The 19,372-nt window shown below is 41.4% G+C and overlaps 1 protein-coding gene across 17 annotated transcripts in view; it reads left to right on the forward strand.

Moving 5' to 3' along the window:
• The window catches only part of LOC109700290 (zinc finger protein interacting with ribonucleoprotein K-like), a 75,251-nt gene that overhangs the window by 6,233 nt on the left and 49,646 nt on the right, over positions 1-19,372 (forward strand). The window contains exon 3 of one of the 17 annotated variants that reach the window (XR_002213689.2): positions 259-6,548. The exons of the other annotated variants lie outside the window; for them this stretch is intronic. The gene's annotated coding sequence lies outside the window, so the exon portion shown is untranslated. Of the gene's footprint in view, positions 1-258; positions 6,549-19,372 lie in introns of those variants that run through there. 17 annotated transcript variants of the gene reach the window in all.

The raw sequence follows: 19,372 nt of genomic DNA on the forward strand, positions 1-19,372 counted from the left end.
GTGCTGTAATGAGTACATGTACAGATTTGGGAGGAAGATGTATGGCAGACAGCTTAATACATCTTGCCTTGGTAACCTCTTCCCTGTCTGGGTGACTGGTTATGTCAGTATGTCTTAGTTCTGCCCCCTTCTTCCTGACATTTTATAGCTATTTGAGAATCACCAGAGATTGTCATGAACCAAAGCCATGTAGCCCATGGGCTATTTTGCCAGACCCCCTTCCAGTCATCTTTGTAATACTGTTTTTTCTTTCCCCAGGTCTCTTATGTGCTGAGTTGCCCAGGGTCACTGCTGATAGCTCAGCTGTTCTCACTAAGGAGTTGGTTGTTTACCTGTCCTAAACTGTGCAAGTGGGGTGCTGGAAAAATTCTGGTTGCTACATCAGATAGACATGGAAAGGTGACCTCAGAAATGCTCAGTGAAATTGAGGGGCATCTGGTGGAGGTCATGACATCTGGCCTGTTTTCCTATTAGATGAGGAAACTGTCTTTTGTCTTTAGTGACCTAGCTGCAATCCGCTGTACCCTCTGCAATGTTTTCCAACAGTGATCCACACCTAATATGATTTGAGTAGTGAACATATCATTAAATATTGCCCAAATGCATTTTGAGTTGTTTTACCAGAACTTAACTCAGGCAGTCTTTTACACAGCATGCACTTATCATCAGCTAGCAAGATTTTATTGAATAAGATTGTGTGGTGAGTTTGAGAGATTTCTTGGCACTTCATACATAATACCATGAAGCGGCAGTGCCTGAAGGTTGCCTGCTATTCTTTCCTGTCCTACAGCTCATCCTGTCTTATGTCGGGTGATGTTTGTAAGGTTTTACTGTTTTTAGAGACCCAGCTGTATGAAGAAACCCTTTCTGCAAATTAAGCCCTGCTTCTACATCTGGACAGCATTCCAGATTTCATTTCAGTGATACAGTCCATGCTTACTATGTACATATACTGTGTTGATCCCCACACCTCCAAAAAAAAAAAAAATCCTGTGGACCTTTTCATAATCTTATGACTTGTCCCTGATCCCACCAGTGTCTGTGCATTTCATCATTGTTTCTCTGATTTTAGGTTGTGGACACAGAGTAGGTGTCCACACTTGATGACTCTAAAGGCAGGTCAATTCACCCATATGTCACCCCTGTGACATCTCTACTCCAGTCTTGAAAGACATTGTGCACCTGACTACTCCACTTATGCAGAAGCTGTACATGACGAGCATGTGCAAACCTTCCCGAGAAGCATTACACTGCAGAGAACTTGAAGAGTTCTCTTGAGGAGAGCTGTGGATTTTTTTGTGTTCAATTGTAATGACCTTTGGAAGGGTTTACCAGATTTTTTTGACTTTCTGCAGCCCCAGGTAATTCTTACTGGTGAGAGGCCAGTAATGCTGAGTTTGAGGAGACGTTTCACCATGGAAAAAGATATTACAGTTATTGGTTAACTGCAGCAAAATTTCCAGCCATAAAAATGTGGCCATTTATAACCCGAGGGTCCATAATGGAAAAAATCTTTATGAGCATAGGAAATGTGAGAAAAACTTCCATTATAACTACTCACTTGGTCAGCACTAGAAAGTCCACAGTGGAGAAAGGCCTTATGAGTGTAGAGAATGTGGGAATCCTTTATGCAAAGAAATTCTCTTACTGTACACCAGAGAGGCCGTACTGAAGAAAGGCCTTATGAGTGTAGAGAATGTGGGAAATCCTTTAAGCAAATAAATGCCCTTAATGTACACCAGAGTTCACACTGAAGAAAGGCCCTATGAGTGTAGAGATTGTGGGAAATCTTTTAAGCATGCATGGAATGTTACTGAACACTGGAAAATCCACAGTGGAGAAAAGCCTTATGAGCGTGGAGAATGTGGGAAATTCCTTATGCAAAGACATGTACTTAAAGAACACAAGAAAATTCACAGTGAAAAAGGCCTTATGAGTGTAGAGAATGTGGGGAGTCCTTTAAGTGAGGAGGTGAACTTACTGTCCACCAGATGGTACACACTGTGAATGGCCTTATATAGAGAGAGAATGTGGAAAATCCTTTAAGTAAACATCTGCTCTTACTCTACATCACAGAGTCCCACACCAGAGAAAGGCCTCATGAGTGTAGAGAATGTGAAAAATTTTTATGCATGGACATGACTTAAAGAACACATCCTGATCCTATACTCCTGCAGGTGGAGTTCAGTGGTAAAATACATGCCTACCATGTGTAGTACCCTTGTTTTGGTCCCCAATACCAATAACAAATTCTACGGACCTTTGCTTTGATGGGTTTGGCCCCACTCCAACCATAGTTTACATGAATTTCGTCATCATTTGTCTGATTTCATTTATGGACATTGAATAGAGGATATGAAGATTCTATGTAGTGTTTCTCTGGAAGTGGTGTCACACTTGAATACTTCAAAGGCAGGCAGGTCCACCCAGAAACTTGTCTTTGTGACATCTGTGTCTCAGTTTGCAAAGACATGTTGGCACTGCCCACTGCAAATGTTCTGAATTTGTATAAGGCTGGAGCATGTGTAAGCCTTCCCCAGCACCAGAAGCCTTACACTGAGAGAAATCCTGGAAGAGGAATGTGGATAGGATTTCATTTGGGAAGAGCTGTGAATTTCTTGTGTTAGGGAGCTACTTCTAATGTCAGGATCTTCAGAAGTTTTTTTTTTCCAGCTTGCTTTGATCTTCTGTTGCTTCTTATCATTCCTAGTGATGAGACCTGACAGTCTACACCACCAAAACAAATGTGTGTGCGTGTGTGTGTGTTTGTGTGTGTGTAGGTATATATTTATATACACATAGCAAGTGAGAGGAATTGTTTCTTTATGCATATTCACTTGCTCAGGACCACAGAGTCCACACTGAATTAAGGCCTTATGAATGCAGAGAATTTAGGAAATCTTCCAAGATAGTACATGCCCTTACTATATACTAGTGAGTACACACAAGAGAAAGACCTTATGATTTTAAGGGAATGTGGAAGATGATTTAGGCAAAGTGTTGACAATACTGTCCACCAGAAAGTCCACTTTGGAGAAAGGCTTTATGAGTGTGAAGAAGCTAAGAAAGTTTTTGTACCTAAAATAAGTATTATTCATCACCATATATTTTACATGGAGATAAAACCTGTGATTCTGGTTGGTGTGGCAAGGGATTTAGCCAAAGAACTCTCCTAGGCCCACATGAAAGGGTTCTCACATAAGAATGGCCTTATGAATGCAACAAATGATGAAAATATTTCACACAACATGCATCTCCTTTAATATCAAAAGTACCAACACACAGACAGCCCCAATTATGGCAGAAAATATGGGAAAGCTTTCAGGCCAAAGTCCAGCTTTACTTGGCAGAAGAAATTCCCTGTTTGGTAAATAAAGCCTTGGACTAGAACAGAATGTGGTTTTGTTCAGTATATCCATACTAGAGAGTCTTAGGATTCATTGGTCTGAACTTGAATTGCACGCTTGCAAATGACTTGTGAGTTACACATGGGTGAGGATGGCAAGAGCTGCTCTGCACATTGTGGACTCTACGGGACCTTGGCCAGAGTGAAAACATTGCCACACTGTCTTAGAGATGCCATTTCCTTCCACTATCATGCACCTTCCTTGTTCAGGCAGGGCAGGCATGTCTTTTGTCCCCTTCCCTGAGGGAAATCTTGAGAGGCCTGAACTGTTAGGGCAACTTTATTCTGTTTTCTGAGTGTTCTTGCTGTGTTATGATACCATTTAGGTCAAATGAACTCAGTTATGGTTCAGCTGGAGGTTTGTGAGGAGACTGAGCTTCTTCATGGAAGATTTTGGTCTCACATGACACTTGTAGTTGATATTTGTGGTTTTAAGTCACTGAGTGGTAACTGCCTTACATTGCTCAGGTTTGTGCAGTAATAAAGGCATTATTTTTTTTGCATCTGTCTTTAATCTTGGTTGTCTTTTTAGCTTGTATGTATTCACATTATATATAATTAGGCTCTATGTATACCAGGAGATGGAAAGTTATTTTGGGATCCTCAACCATATGTGCCTCAGTAGGCCGTGTATAATGGTAGATGGCAGTTTCTGCTACAGGTTGTGTCTAATATGGATGGCTGCCAAAGACCCCCTATGAAAAAAACCAGGATTTTCTAATCTTAATTTGTGACCTGGAAGCTTCCGTATTTTATGAAGTCAGGGGTCATATGAGGAGTGGTCACTTTTTATGCCAAGCTGCATGTCTCTGAATAATATGAATTCATGCCTTTTCTTTCACAGCAGATGTCACATAATCCCAAACAGTAGTGAGAGTGATCTTTTCCAAAGATTATAGAAAGACCTAAGGTCCATAATTCCATCACCTCCCAATAGGACCACTATGCAGAATAGGCCATGAACACATGGGCCTTTGGAGGACATTTTAGAACTAAACTATACTACCCAGCTTGAGGATGCAAATGTGGTAGTCAACATGGGATTGCTGAACATTACAAATACTGGGTATTCTGTTGGCTTCAGATGCTCCCGGCAGTTTGGCACAGGAATTGAACACTGAATTTGAGAGCATGCTGCCATCCTTAGTGTTTACACTTGTTACATTGGGACATGGCATGTGATGCCATTTAACCTGTTTAGGACTCAGTTTCCTTATCTATATGATACAAGTAATAATAACAGTGAGGGCTGGTGGAGTGGCTTAACTCAGAGTGCCTAACTAGCAAGCTGGAGGCCTTGAGTTTAATCCCCACTACCACAAAAAAAAAGAAAAAAACCCAAACCAAACCAAACCAAACCAAACCAAAACAACTAAATAAAGTAACAGTAGTGACCTTGCAGTATTATTTTATGGTTCTAAGTGGATTACTATTTGTAAGGATAGATAAACATTCTCACCAATTCTAAGCAGACATTTGTAATACAAAGTAAATGACTGTTGAGCTGTTTCGCCTCAGTTTTGGAAGACAGTCTACCAAGACAGTGATCTGATGGACTGAAAATGTGTTATCATCTCCTTTACAAAAAGGATTTAAAACTACTCCTGTTTGCTTTTTGTATCTGATAAAATAGACTTTATGCATACACAAATTATACAAAAAAGGTAATGAGGGTCACATATATTAATAAAAGGAAATTTTCATCTAGAATATACAGCAACTGTAAATATGTATGTACCAAGTTTGGTGCACCCAATTTCCTAAAATAAACACTATTGGGCATTAAGGAACAGATAAAATAATAATGTCTGACTTCAATACTGTACTCATCAGTAGATTGATCATACAAAGAAACATCACAATGAAACTTTAGATTTAGACTGCTCCAGAGATCAAATGGATGGAACAGAACCTACAAGTTACTCCACTTGATAAAAGCAGCAGTTTACCCATTCTTCCCAGCAGCTCCACCAATGTAGACCATGTTTTAGGCCTAAAGCAATATTAAACAAAAACAAAAACTGAAATAGTTTCTTGATTCTTACCAGACTACAATGGAATGAAATTAAAAACTAATAGCAAGAGAAACTATACAAATATATAGATCAAACTATGCTTTTGAATGATCAGTGGATAATGAAGAGATTAAAAAAATTACCAGAATCAAATGAAAAGAAAATACAAGTTACCAATACCTTTGGAACACAACAAACACAATTCCAAAAAGAATTCTAAAGTTATTAGTTTCTATATTAAAAAGGGAAAGGGGGCTGAGAGTAAGGGTATAAGAGATGGTAACAGAAGGATGAAAATGATTGAAGTACTTTATATGTATGTATGGAAATATTGCTATAGGAGTGAGGAAGGGAGGTAGGAAACCTGGCAGCTCAGAGTCATAGCTAAATCTGATGACCAAGAATGATAGCTTAGAAATTGATAAAGACTTATATCTTACACTGGTAATGTTAATGGAATGACTTACATACAGAAGTGTTTTGATGACCTGAAAACCCAAGTACCTTGGAAAATGAAAGTCCCATTGTGATCATCTAAGGCCACAAACATTTATTCCCATTATGTGGTAGGAATTAGTGATATATAACCCAGTCTCTGACAGTTAATGACACATAACCTAGTTTTCCAGAGCTAACCACATGGATGTCCATAGGCCCCAATGAAGGTTTAAGGTCCTAGGACCACTCAATGCTGTGTTCCATTTAAAGCCTGCCTGCTCTCCCCACTGAAGGGTGTACTGTTCCTTGCTTTTACTTTGCATTAATGAACCTGCTCCTGCTTATGTCTCCTGTGTCCATTTCTTTCTCTGGTGAGGTCAAGAACTACCAGGAGGGTAAAAGCATTTCTTGTAGGGTTTGGGATGAGATAGTGTAGCAGGGGGAAGGGATGGCATAGCAGAGAGATAAAACTTAAAGAACTGAAACATGAAGAAGGTCACATAGCATTAGGGGAATGAAATAGCCAATAAAGTCACATGCGACAATATATGGGTTAAACTTTGCTTTTTGCTTCTGTAACCTGCTTGCAAGGGTATATAAGGTGAAACCCCTTTGTTCTTGGGGCTCAGCCTTTGGACATGAGTCTGCTGAGTCTGTGTAGGCACAATAAAATGTTGGTTCCTGCTAAACTGCCTCAGTGCCCCTTATCTGAGCTTGAGATTCCTGCAACATTTCTTGGGGGCTCACTGCTGGGATTGTAGAGATGGTGATTGGTCACCTCCCTTGTTGCTGGGTACATCCCTGGACCACGGGGAGAAGAGATCCCGCCAGGCACCAATGGACAGTTTGATCTGGAGGAGGGATTCATCCTTCCAGTGATTCTAGGAGATGGCCTCGGATGCTCAATGGAACCCTGTGAGGTGCAGGAACTAGTGAGAGGAAGGGAGCACCACTCCTCAGACTGGTAAGAATCCGGATTCAAATTCAGGCCTGCCTCAGGAGGCAGAAGTGGAGACTGATCATCTCCCAGAGACCTTTAAGTAATCCTGTCTGGGGTGAAACCAGGTCTCTCAGGTTTAGAGAGCAAGACAAGAGTGTGTGAGACACCTCCAGGAATTAGGGGGTTTGAGCTTTTCCCGGGAAATAGCCACAACCAAGGTTAAGGGATGGAAAACAAAAACTCAGTTCCAAAGAGGGAGACTCACAAGAGAGGATAAGTTGTTATAAAGGTACAGAGTAAATTGTCATAAAAAGATAGAGCTTATAAGTGCTTATGTGAGTGATTGAGTTGACTAAAATCTAGTTATATTAAGGGTTTTGTAAGGTCAAAATTTAAAGTATTGATGTTAAACTAAAACTTATTTCTCTAAGCTCATAATAACAACACTATCTTAAAAAATATTGTTCTTGATAACATTTACAAAAAAGCTGTCTTAAAATGGTTTTCATTTTGTCAAGATAACGGTTAAGAATTTTTGGTGCTACAGGTTAATCCACAAATTTATCAAGACAACAAGAGTTTGTTAAAATACAGAGAGGCAAGAGGCAGCTGAGCACAGGGAATGCTGCTGCACTGATATGAAGGTTAAAACAAATTTACTTATGTTAAGCAAAATAAAAGTAAACAAAGCCAAAATACACCTTCCATTTAGGATATTAAAAAAAAACCTCAAAAAGGACCACTACACTGGAGGTCAAGATCTCCAGTTTTTATTGCAGTCAACAGAGTGGAGATGTTGTCCTACTCCTTCCACATGTCAGGCGGAGGGACTTTTTGGCCTGGGATGGCCAGATTGGGCCATTATTTTAGGGGGGCTCCATTGACTACAGGTTGGTGGGGTCCTGCTGTATGTCATGAGCCATATGTAAATGTCAACAATCTGAGATATGATCCCTTATCAACATCTGAGCCCTGATTCTTGGCCATTAGGTTTCCTAACTCCACGCTTAGTCCCCATAAATATTTACCCATGTTATGTGGTGATTTTGTCAGGGTTTTGACTATTAAGGTAACTGAGTCATAACTAAATAAAAGTTCATTTAAGAGTTGGTTTATGTGAAATTTTCTGGATGACCTCATGGTTAAACAACTGTTGTTTTGGGTGATTGTAATGCTGTCGGTATCCCATATGTGCCTGTGACTGGGATATGTGGGGTCACTGACACTGTTCCCCCCATAATTGATAAAAAAATCTAAGGTTTTACTTCAAAAAACAACAACTAAACTAACATGTATATATAACCTCTATAGAGCTGTGATGCTATTGCAGGTTCCTGTATACTAAATATATTTATGTTTTTTAAGTATATCAAGCCTTCTAAAATACAAAATTTAGATAAACATGATAACAAAAATTAATGGTACTGATATACTGTTCTATTAGTTGCTAAATTGTCCATTGAAATTTTAACCATGGCTCTTAAATTTTTGTCATTACAGTTCTGATCCTTCTGGGGCATTTACAATCAAGTCCATAAAAAATGATTATAATAAGTACTTAAGTGTCAACCAGTTTAGCTTTTTAGATGTTTGCTTTTGTTGGATTTTGTTTTGTATTGTCCCTGTCTAGAAGCCCACTGCCTAAGAGCTACTCCTTCTAAGCCTCTTTGTTGCTTAAATTTGGCCAAAAGGGTCTAACTGACTTCCACCTCATCTGTTCATTACTTCCCCCCCACAATGTGGAACTAAAACTAAATAAACAAACAAAATCCAGGGAAAAACATATCCTCACGATAAAGGGAAAAATGATCAATCAAAAAAGATCTTCAGTCTATGGCAATACAACCCTAAATGCACCTGATCTCATCTGGTCTCAGAAGCTAAGTAGGGTTGGGCCTGGTTAGTACTTGGATGGGAAAAAGATCCTCAGAAGAGATTGCTCAGAGACAAGCAGTTTGGAGACAAGTGGGGGAATGCTGTCAAAGTTCAAATGGAGTCACTTGTGCCAGACCATCAAAAATAACCAAGGCAGAGAGGATTGAAGAAATGGTTCTTATACATGTGTGGCTAACTGACATTAAAGCCCTTCCAGACACAAACTTATATTTTTTTGATAAGGTCTTCTACTTAAATAGAGACACAGTGACTATTTTTACTGACTCTAAACATGTTCTTTGATACTTAAAGATGGTGATTTTAACTTTTTTAAAACAACACATTTTCCTGAACATATATACTGATAATATATTGTTGCCATGGTAATTCTACTCAATTAAAAAAAAAACAAAAGATACTGTCTGGATAAAAGAATAAAATGTCCAACCATTAAAACCCCACTGGAGGGGCCCTTTTGTTATCTTGACTATCCCCACTGCAATGGGACAACAGCCCTGCTCTGCTCACTGCGGAAGCTGACTAGTTTACACACGGTGGAAGCACTGCTGCTTTCCTGTTCACACTTGGACTCTTACCTTTTGGGTTGGCCCTTGCAAGGTTTCCCTCATGTGCTAAATGTTATAAGAGAGCCATTGTTGGGGCCTCTGCACAGGCATACTTTGTATCATGCACCCACCAAGAGGTCAGATGTTCTATAGGCTCATATACTCCCCAGGTTTACAAGGTTGCTGGTAAGCAATATTAAAAGTCTCAGAGTAAAAAACAACAACAATAAAAACAAAACAGGCTATATTTGTCATGGAAAGTGGGGTGATGAGTCTTGTATTAAGAGCATATTTGATGTTACCCTGCCTGGTACCCTTGGTATTGTGGTCCATCAGGACTATTATAGAGACCACTATAGAGAGGAAAACAGCTGCCCACGCAACAATGCTATGAAAATACAAACCCCTAAATCAAGATGATGCTCTTTGATCCTAGGTGGGTTCAAGCATCAAAGGGGGGAATAATGTAGCAGGGGGCAGGGATGGCATAGCAGAGAGATAAAACTTAAAGAATTGAAACATGAAGAAGTTCACATAGCACTGGGGGAATGAATAGCCAACAAAGTCACATGCAGCCATATGTGGGTTGAGCTTTGCTTTTTGCTTCTGTAACCTGCTTGCAAGGGTATATGAGGTGAAACCCCTTTGTTCTTGGGGCTCAGCCTTTGGACACAAGTCTGCTGAGTCTGTGTTGGGACAATAAAACATTGCTTCCCACTAAACTGCCTCAGTGTCCTGTATCTTAGCTTGAGATTCCTGCAACAATAGGACTCAGAAAACCCAATGTCATCTTGGTAAATTTATGGTAAGCTATAAGGCCATAACATCATTTGACCCAGGCAAGGGAAAATGAGAGATAAGACCAGAGGCTAGACAGGAGGCAAGAGAAAATAAAGTGTATATCATATGTATGGCACCCCCTGTTATGGAAGCAGAGGACCACATCCCGTAGAACATTTCCCATGCCAGTCCCTACTCAGGCAGGATGTCCAAACTTGCCAGGAAATGAGTGCCTCATAGACTGACTAGAGGCTCCATATTACACTGAATGTGTTGGTACCTAATAGTGTATAGACTGCATGGGCTATGACGGACACCCATGCAAAATGCACGTGAATTCATGTCCATTCCCATCTGCTTGGGGCTAAAGAAAGCAAGTCTCCCAACACCCTCCACTGCTGCGTCTCTCACGCTTTCTTTTTTGCAGCAAAGGTGGGCAAACCTCTGAAGAGAAAGTGCTGTGTGTGGTGTGTGTGTGTGTGTGTGTGTGTGTGTGTGTGTGTGTGTGTATGAGGGTATCTCCCATAAACTCTCAAAGTGAATTGAATGGCCTGCTTTTATAGCTAAAAGAGAGGATGGAAAAGGATAGCTGTACAATCACAACTGTACACACTATGAATGGTACAGTTGTTACGCAAGTGAAGGATTGTGTTTGCACCAATCACATGACTTTTATTGGGTGGAAGTGGCAGTAGTGGTAGTTGGTTTCCTGTTAAGCAGAAGTCTGGAAAAAGCCTACAACTTGAGCTACCCCAGCAGCCTTTTTTGTGAAAGGTTTTTTTTCAAGATAGGGTCTCACGAACTATTTTCCCAGGCTGGCTTTGAACCATGATCCTCCTGATCTCTGCCTCCTGAGTAGCTAGGATTACAGTCATGAGCCACCAGCACCCAGCTGTTGAAAGCTTCTTTCTGGGGCAGTGCCTTTTAGAGCTAGAGTTGTGCTTTTGATGTTGGTATGAGGGTAGTACAGCTGCCTGGCTGGCAGTCCTGTGCTCAAGGCATCCAGTGCCCTAAAGAAGATTCTAGTAGGTATCAGGGAATTAAGTTTCCACAAGCCCCAACATCTCAGCTCATTTCAAGGGAAAAAAAAAACTTCAAAAAGGTCCTTACAAAAAGGCTTATCAACCTGGGTGCCAGTGGCTCACACCTGTAATCCTAGCTACTCAGGAGGCAGAGATTAGGAGGATCATGGTGTAAAGCCAACCTGAGCAAAAAGTTCATGAGCCCCTACCTCGAAAAAACCCATCACAAAAAAGGTCTGGTGGAGTGTTTCAAGGTGGAGGCCTCGAGTTCAGACTCTAGTACTGCCAAAAAAAAAAAAAGCTTATTAACAAAAGTACTTAAAGAGTATTTAACAGTTTTCTAGCAATGTTTAACTTATTCACTGTCCCAGGTAGAGATGGGTCCCGGTTTCAGGAAGAATTGATGATGCATAACCCTGTTTCAGGATGTCAATGATACACACCCAGTTTTCTCAGCCTGATCGATGCCATGTTCACAGAACCTAGTAAAAACATGAGGTCTTGGGACCTACAGAACAGCTGTGGTTCTTGAGCTTGTTGCCCCTCCCATATTTGCTTTGCACTAATAAACCTTCTCCTGTTTACGTTTCCTCTGTATTGGTCCTTGATTTGTTTCTCAGAGGAGACTAGGAATCTTTGAATGAGGCAACAAACAGATGTGCTTGAAGTATGAGGATCCATGTGTAATCCAAGATGGCACCTTTGAGAGGACAGTTAGGAAAAGGAAAGTTGGCTATGAAGGATGGCTGAGGGGAGCAGTGTTAGATTACCTTGGAAAGATGATGTCATCTTGCAGCAGAAGGCAGGGAACTGTGGGCTGGGAGTTGAGTCCCTAAGGCATTCTCAAGATTTGTCCCAGAGTCCAAGTGCCCAGCTTAGGCAATAAACAAAGGCAATAAACATGGTACGCAGTTGTGGTTGTGGAAGCCAGTGGGTATTGCAGGAACAAGGAGGGAAACAAAATCACTGAGAACATTTTTACAGGAAGCAGGGAGTATATGACACTAGCAGACCCAGAGGAGATAATTTCTCAAAGCCCTGAGCCCCAATCAGTGTCAGGAGCTGAGTTAAATACTTACAGAGTTTGCCCCTCACCTCTCTAAGAATGTGGTCACAGTTACAGGAAACATTGCAGAGCTAGCTGGAGGCTCACAGGTGGCTGCAATGTTGCAGAGCTAGCAGAAAGCTGCTTGTAGACTCACAGTGGGGAAACCAAGGTGAATACAAAACACACAGTAAATCCCAGGAAAATAACCAAGCTGGCCCCAACATTCTCCCCTTTGATGTTTTGAATTTTATTTATCAAAATGCATCATCTCTTTGTTTTTGGGGGAATGGGATTTACTCTTTGGTAACCTTGTAATAGATATAATTATGTGGCTGTTTTTTGTTCCACTATGGCTTTTATCAGGGTTGATATGGACCGCATGACTGGTAACAGCAAGCATAGGAGTATAAGACAGCCCAACACCATAATTAATACAGCCTTAAACATTGTTTTAAATTCTTCTTTTGTACAGAACCATCCTCTAAGCAAATCATCAGGATTTCACCCTTTCTAAGTCTGAACTGGGACATGTGCAATCTTTTTTATTTTGTCTGTGATCTCTTTTACTACCATATAATGGCATTTTTAGTCTGAATAGTACATAAGCACAATTCATAGGACAAGGGTTTCAGGTTTGCAAAAGGAGCCCAGTATAGAAACAACCTAAAACAACACCACATCCTGTTAGCAGGAGAAAAAAACGAAAACTGCCAGAGAAGACCTTTTGATCTCTCTTTATCTCACTGGGGCAGTTACTGTTATTCCTATTGACCACAGCAAGGTTACAATACCAAGAATAGAAATAGGCAAGGGATGGAAGAACTCAAGAATCCCCACAGAACACTAACTATGAGAAACAATAGTCCACTAATGGTCTGTTTAGCTGATTTCTCAAGCTTCCACTGTGCGTTGACTAGTCAGCTTCTGGTTAATGACTAGGGCAAGGCTGAAGTTTCCCTCCTCAGAGGGAAACCTTTGAGTGGGTTGTTTGAGTCCAGTTGTCTCTTCCATTTGGGAGCTGCTTTCTTTACTCAGGTGTGATGGATCCATGGGATGATTTTCATCACCTTGACTGCTGTGGGAGTAGTCAGGATCACTGAATAGGGTCTCTTCCACCAAGGCTGGCGAGGCTGGAGACTCCACTCCTTTATCCAAACCTGGTCACCTGGCCTAAAGGAATGTACATCAGTGGTTAAGCTGATAGGGAGTTTTTCCTCAAACATGGTGGTGTAGGTTATTGAGCACTACTCCCAAATTGTGCATCTGTTGGAGCAAGGTTAAATTTTTTTATTTAAAAAAAAATCTCTCTTAAGGCCTTTTACTAGTGGGGGGTGGCCTTTTAAAGAGAATCTCTTAGGGCAAGAACCCAGTTTGTTTGGTGGGGCTGCACCTGATTCTAAGTAAAACTAATGGCAAGATCTGTTCCCAAGTTAGGTGAGTCTTCTGACAGAGTTTACTCATCTGAGTTTTTAGTGTCTGGTTTTTCCTCTCAATCTTGCCTGAACTCTGAGGCTGGTATGCTGTGTGAAGGTTTCAGGTTATTTTTAGTCCCTTTTAGCTTTTGCCACAAAAGCTGGTTCATTGTCTGATTTAATGGAGATGGGGATCCTATACCTGGGAATGATTTCCTTTAACAAGGCACAGACCACTTTTTGGGCCTTTTTTGTTCCGTTGGGTAGAACCTCTACGCACCCAGAAAAGGTGTGCACAATCACCAGAAGGTATTTGTCTTTTTCTCCTGAAGTAATCAGGAGAATTATTCCCATGTACATGAAGAGTGGTAAAAGCATATTTAGAGTCTGTGTATATATTAAAAGTCCTTTTGGTTGCCAGTTGTAAGGTGTGTTTCAGTGCAACGAGCTCTGCTTTTTGTGCTGATGTGTCCAGAGCCAGTGTCTGAGCTTCTTAAGACTGAGTCCAAAGTCACTACTGTATAGCCAGTGTATCTGTTTCCTCTTTGAGGAAACTATTCCCATTTGTGAAAAGTTTGTGGTCAGGCTGAACTAGGGGTTGGTCACAGAGGTCAGGGCAGCTTGAGAAGACCTCATGAATCACCTCAACACAGTCATGGTCTGGGGGCCCCCATAGCCGATGGAAGGAGGGTTGCCAGGTTTAAAGTCTGGACAGCTTTCAACTTTACTTGTGGATTTTCACAACGCACACTCTGGTATTTGACCATCCTGGCATTTGTCAACCAATACCATCTTTTATATTTCATTAAAGTCACAACAGAATGTGGGACCTGGACAGATGTTTTTTCTCCCAGTGTTAGCTTTTTTTTTTTTTTTTGTCTCTGATACTAGCAAGGCTGTAGCTGTGAGGCTCACAGGCAGGGAGGCCATCCCTTTGTCAATGAGTCCAATTGCTTGGAAAGATAAGCCACCAGCCGATGCCATGAGCTCAGGTATTGGGTCAGCATAACAATTACCATTTTGCTTCTCTCATGCACATAGAGAAAGAAAGGCTTCTTCATGTTTGGAAGTTCCAGGGCAGGGGCACTGACTACTGCCCCCTTGATGGCATGGAAAGCTTGTTGTTCAGACTCCCAGGTTAGGGGCTCCCTTTTGCCCCCCCCCCCTTGTGGCTTTATACAAAGGCTTTGCTAGCAATGAGAAATTAGTATCCAAATCTGGCAGAACCCACCTGCTCCTAAAAACTCACAAATCTGTATTCTCATGGTTGGGGTTGGGATGGAGCAGATAACTTGCTTTTGTTCTGTACCAAGGCTCTGATGGTCTTGGGAGATGTAGAATCCCAAGTATTTAAATTGGTCCTGGCAGATTTGAGCCTTTTTTCTGGGATACTTTGTTCCCAGTCACCCATAGGAGATGGAGTAAAAGTTCTGTGCCTTTAAGACAGTACTAGTGGTTAGTTGCTGCAGGAAGGAGGTCATCTGCATATTGCAAGAGGGTGCAGTGAATTTCCTCTGTCAGGTATGCTCACAAATCAAATGCCAGGGAAGTTTTAAAGATAGTTGGGGAGTTTTGAAGCCCTGTGGGAGACAGGTCTGGGTTAATTTTATTGCCCCTGGGAGTCCTCCCTTTGGAAAGCAAAAATGGGTTGGCTCACAGGTGTCAACTGGATGCAGATGAAGCATCTTTTAAGTCCAAACATGAGAAGCAGGTTGCTTCTGCTGGTATCAGGGCCAACAAAGTGTACAGGTTTGGAACCATTGGGTGCAAAGTCACTGTTGTTTTATTGACTGCTCAGAGATCATGTACTGGGCAGTAATCATTGGTGCCTGGCACCAGTCATGGACTAGCAGTAAGGGGGTATTCCAGGCAGACTGGCAAGGCCTTGGGATTTCATAGTTTAAGAGCCTTTTATTTTTCTTTCTTTTAATAGTCCTAGTAGTCATTATTTTAGCCATCAGAATCTTACAATTGTCCTCAAAGCACTTCTTAAGCCAGGGAAGAGGATGAGCTGCCAATGACTGCCATATGTCTATGTAGGGGAACTGGTCAGAGTGACCTGGTGACCCTTTCACTACCTGATAAACCCTACAAATGATTTCTCAATCTAGAGATCCCTCGGAAGGCCATCCCACTTTAAAGGACACCCAATGTATCTGATAGAATTTTTAAAGATCTTGTGGTGTGAGCTTCACCCCGTAATCACCTGTATATCCTTTTTATGTTTATATATTTTCATAAATAGTGTTTTAAAAATTAGACCACATGTAGATTTGAACTTTGAAGAATATGTACTCAGGCTATAACAAAACATAAAAGTACCATTTAATAAAGTTTAAATTAGCACCTCTTAACATAGGGCAAGGTAGCATATAAAAGAGGAATTAAATTAACAACACTTTTGATGTTTAACATACAACACAAGTTATATGTCCCTATCCTTTTTTTTAAAGTTGTCAAACATGCATTGTAAGGGAGTCAGTTTACTCTGGTTCCCAACCATATTGAGACAAAGCATAGGAGGATCAGGGAGTTTGGAAATGAGGTGGGGTGGGTCCTCAGTTTCCAATATGAAAGGGAGATAGACAAATTTCACTTTGTCCGTCCCTAGCTGTTCTCCTTGTGGAAATATTTCAAATGCTTGTTGGCCTTAGCAAGTCCGTATAAGCCCCAATGGGGGATTGCCCTAAATCAAATGAGAGGAGCATCCCTGACCTCTGGGAGTAAACTCCACACACCCAATCAGTGTCAGGAGCTGGGTTAAATACTTACAGAGTTTGTCCCTCATCCCCCTATAGAATGTGATCATAGTTACAGGAAACATTACAGAGCTAGCTGGAGGCTCACAGGTGGCTGCAATGTTGCAGAGCTAGCTGAGAGCTGCTTGTAGACTCACAGTGGTGGAAACCAAGGTGAATACCAGACACAGAAAGTCCCAGGAAAATAGCCAAGTGCAACTAAAATCACACTTTATGTTCTCAGTTACACAACACACATTCATCCTACCCAACAAACCTAATTTGGAAGATATCGCAACTTCCTCCTGAATAACCAAAAAACCAAATTTAGGAGTACTGGTGTGTACCTAGGGGGTGATCAAGCCCCTCTTCCATCCTCTCCTGGATGGGTCTATTCTGATGGATTCAGGTCCTACCTGTTCCAGACAGGCAGTGCTCCAAATTTTCCTGGTTCCTGAGGTCTCTACCCAGGTTCCATTGATGTGTATATACCTGAGGCCTCAGACTCCATGGGAGGCTTCCCTAGCCATTCAGACTAAGTGCCCAGAGGCATGCCTCAGTAGCGTCGTATCCCCAGTAGCTGGGCCACAGGCCCAACAGTGAGAGGGGCAAAATGCCAACTTTGATCTCTTCCATTCCCAGACAATGTACCAGAAATGTTGCAGGAATGATGAGGGAAACAAAGTCACTGAGAACATTTTTACAGGAAACAGGGAGCTTATTATGCTAGCAGACCCATGGGAGATAATTTCTCAAAGCCCTGAGCCCCGATTAGTGTCAGGAGCTGGGTTAAATACTTACAGGGCTTGCCCCTCGTACCCCTATAGAATGTGGTCATAGTTACAGGAAGCATTACAGAGCTAGCTCACAGGTGGCTGCAATGTTGCAGAGCTAGCAGAGAGCTGCTTGTAGACTCGCAGTGGCGGAAACCAAGGTGAATACCAGACACAGAAAATCCCAGGAAAATAGCCAATATGGCCCCAACATGGGGATAGGATGATCTGGTAGGTTGGTCATGGTGCCAATGGATGATGCACATAATGTGGATTGGGATGCCTGGGTGTAACTGAGTAATGTGATGCTGATGCCAAGACCTTTGCTTTCTTTGCAGCACTTCACATGCACCAAATGTGTGGTGAGTCTTGGTGTATCTAGGATCTTTGAGTAAAGTGGATGGATATATTTAGGGCACTGTGAATATAAGGGATTGTGAATGGGCGTGATGAGGTGGACCATTCAGATTAGTCTCAGAATGAAAATTACTGGGGAAAGTCTGGGACTAGTGAAGGGACAGGAAGGGCACCAGAGGTGGAATAGGGCCAAGGATGTTTGAGATCCATAGTTGGCTCTTGGTGGCTGAGGTTGAAGCAAGGATAGAATCAAGCAGGGAGGCCTTTAGAACAGGATGGGGGGACCTAATGATATTTGAATTGTGAACATATACTTAAATATTGCCCAAATGCAGTTTGAGTTGTTTTACTGGACCTTGATTCAGGGAGTATTTTTAAAAAATTTTATTTCATTTGGTAGCATATTTTAGAGTTCTACCATGGATACATTATGAGATTTATAAAAATGCTTACAATATATCTTAGAGTCACCTGCTCCATCACTCTCCTTTTTACCCCTCCACTTTTCTTAGAGAAGCTTCATTAAGTCTCATCCCATTTTCATGCATGATCAGTCTTTAAAACTGTTTTTTTTATTATGAAACTGTTGTACTGGGAGCACTTTGTGACATTTACGAAAGGGCTTACTCCAGAAGTCTGTTACACAGCATGTTCTTCTCACCAGCTGGCAAGGTTTTGCTGAATAAGATGGTGTGGTGAATTTGGGAGATTTCATGGATAATAGTAGTATGAAGTGGCAGGCTTTGAAGCCTGTTTGCTCCTCCCTTCTGTCCTCCAGCTCATCCTTGTGTCCTTTGTCTGATTATGTCTGCAAGATTCTACTCTTTAGAGGCCCAGTTCTATGAAGCAACCCCTTCTGCAAATTGAGCCCTGTTTCCACATCATGACAACACTCCTATGACTTGGGTTTTGTCTAGATAAGTGATACAGTGCATGCTTACCATGTTCAAGTGTTGCATTGATTGCAAGCACCTCCAAAATAAAAGTACTATGGATCTTTTAGAATTTAAGAAAGTACTTACTGTATGTTAAAGAGTACACACTAGAGAAAGGCCTTATGAGTGTAAGCAATGTGGCAGATCATTTAGGCAAAGAGTTGACATTGCTATTCACCAGAAAGTCCACTCTGGAAAATGGCCTTTTGAGTGTGGAAAATGTGGGAAAGCTTTTGTGCCCAAACTAAGTATTCATCCCCAGGTATTTCACAGTGAGGAAAAGCCCATGATTCTGCTTGGTGTGACAAATGATTTAACAAAAGAATTCTCCTTTGTACACACGAAGGTGTTCACACATGAGAATGGTCTTATGAATACAGCAATCGTGGGAAATATTTCACACCACATGCATCACCTTCATCACTAAAAGTACCACATCACACACAGCCCCAATGATGGTAGCAAATAGAAGAAACTTTCAACCCAAGGTCCAACCTTATTTAGAAGGGAATAGCTTTGGGCCTGAAGAAATTGTAGAACACAGTAGAAGATGAAAAGATTCAATATTCATGGATTGACTTTCCCCAAAGGTGATTTTTCTACTTTCTTTGGTTAGAAGAGCTATAGCACCTATTGCCTGAATGCACTCAGACCAACCTCGGGTGATAGGATCTGGGAATTTAGATAAGAAGGCTGTAGGTTGATGTTGACCCCCATGTTTTTGGGTTAGCACTCCAAGAGCAACTCCCTTGTTTACATTTACAAAGAGGTGAAAGAATCTGTTCAAGAGAGGGCAAGGCTAGCATTGGGGCTGTGATAGGGCTTGTTTTAGCTCATCTACTTGTTTTTATCTCCTCAAGTGTGCAAAGAAGGGGGTCTGGTCCCTCTTAGGTCAATTTGAGAAGGGGGTCTGGTCCCTCTTAGGTCAATTTGAGATATAAAGATTTAGTTTTAAGGGCATATGCATCTATCCACAACTGACAGTATCCCACTAAGCCAAGGAACTTTCTTAATTCTTGTTTTGCTCCTGGGAGTGGGAGACCAGTGATTCTTTCTATTGTTTCTGA

Source organism: Castor canadensis, chromosome 16 (genome assembly GCF_047511655.1).
Source record: "Castor canadensis chromosome 16, mCasCan1.hap1v2, whole genome shotgun sequence".
Taxonomy (NCBI): domain Eukaryota; kingdom Metazoa; phylum Chordata; class Mammalia; order Rodentia; family Castoridae; genus Castor; species Castor canadensis.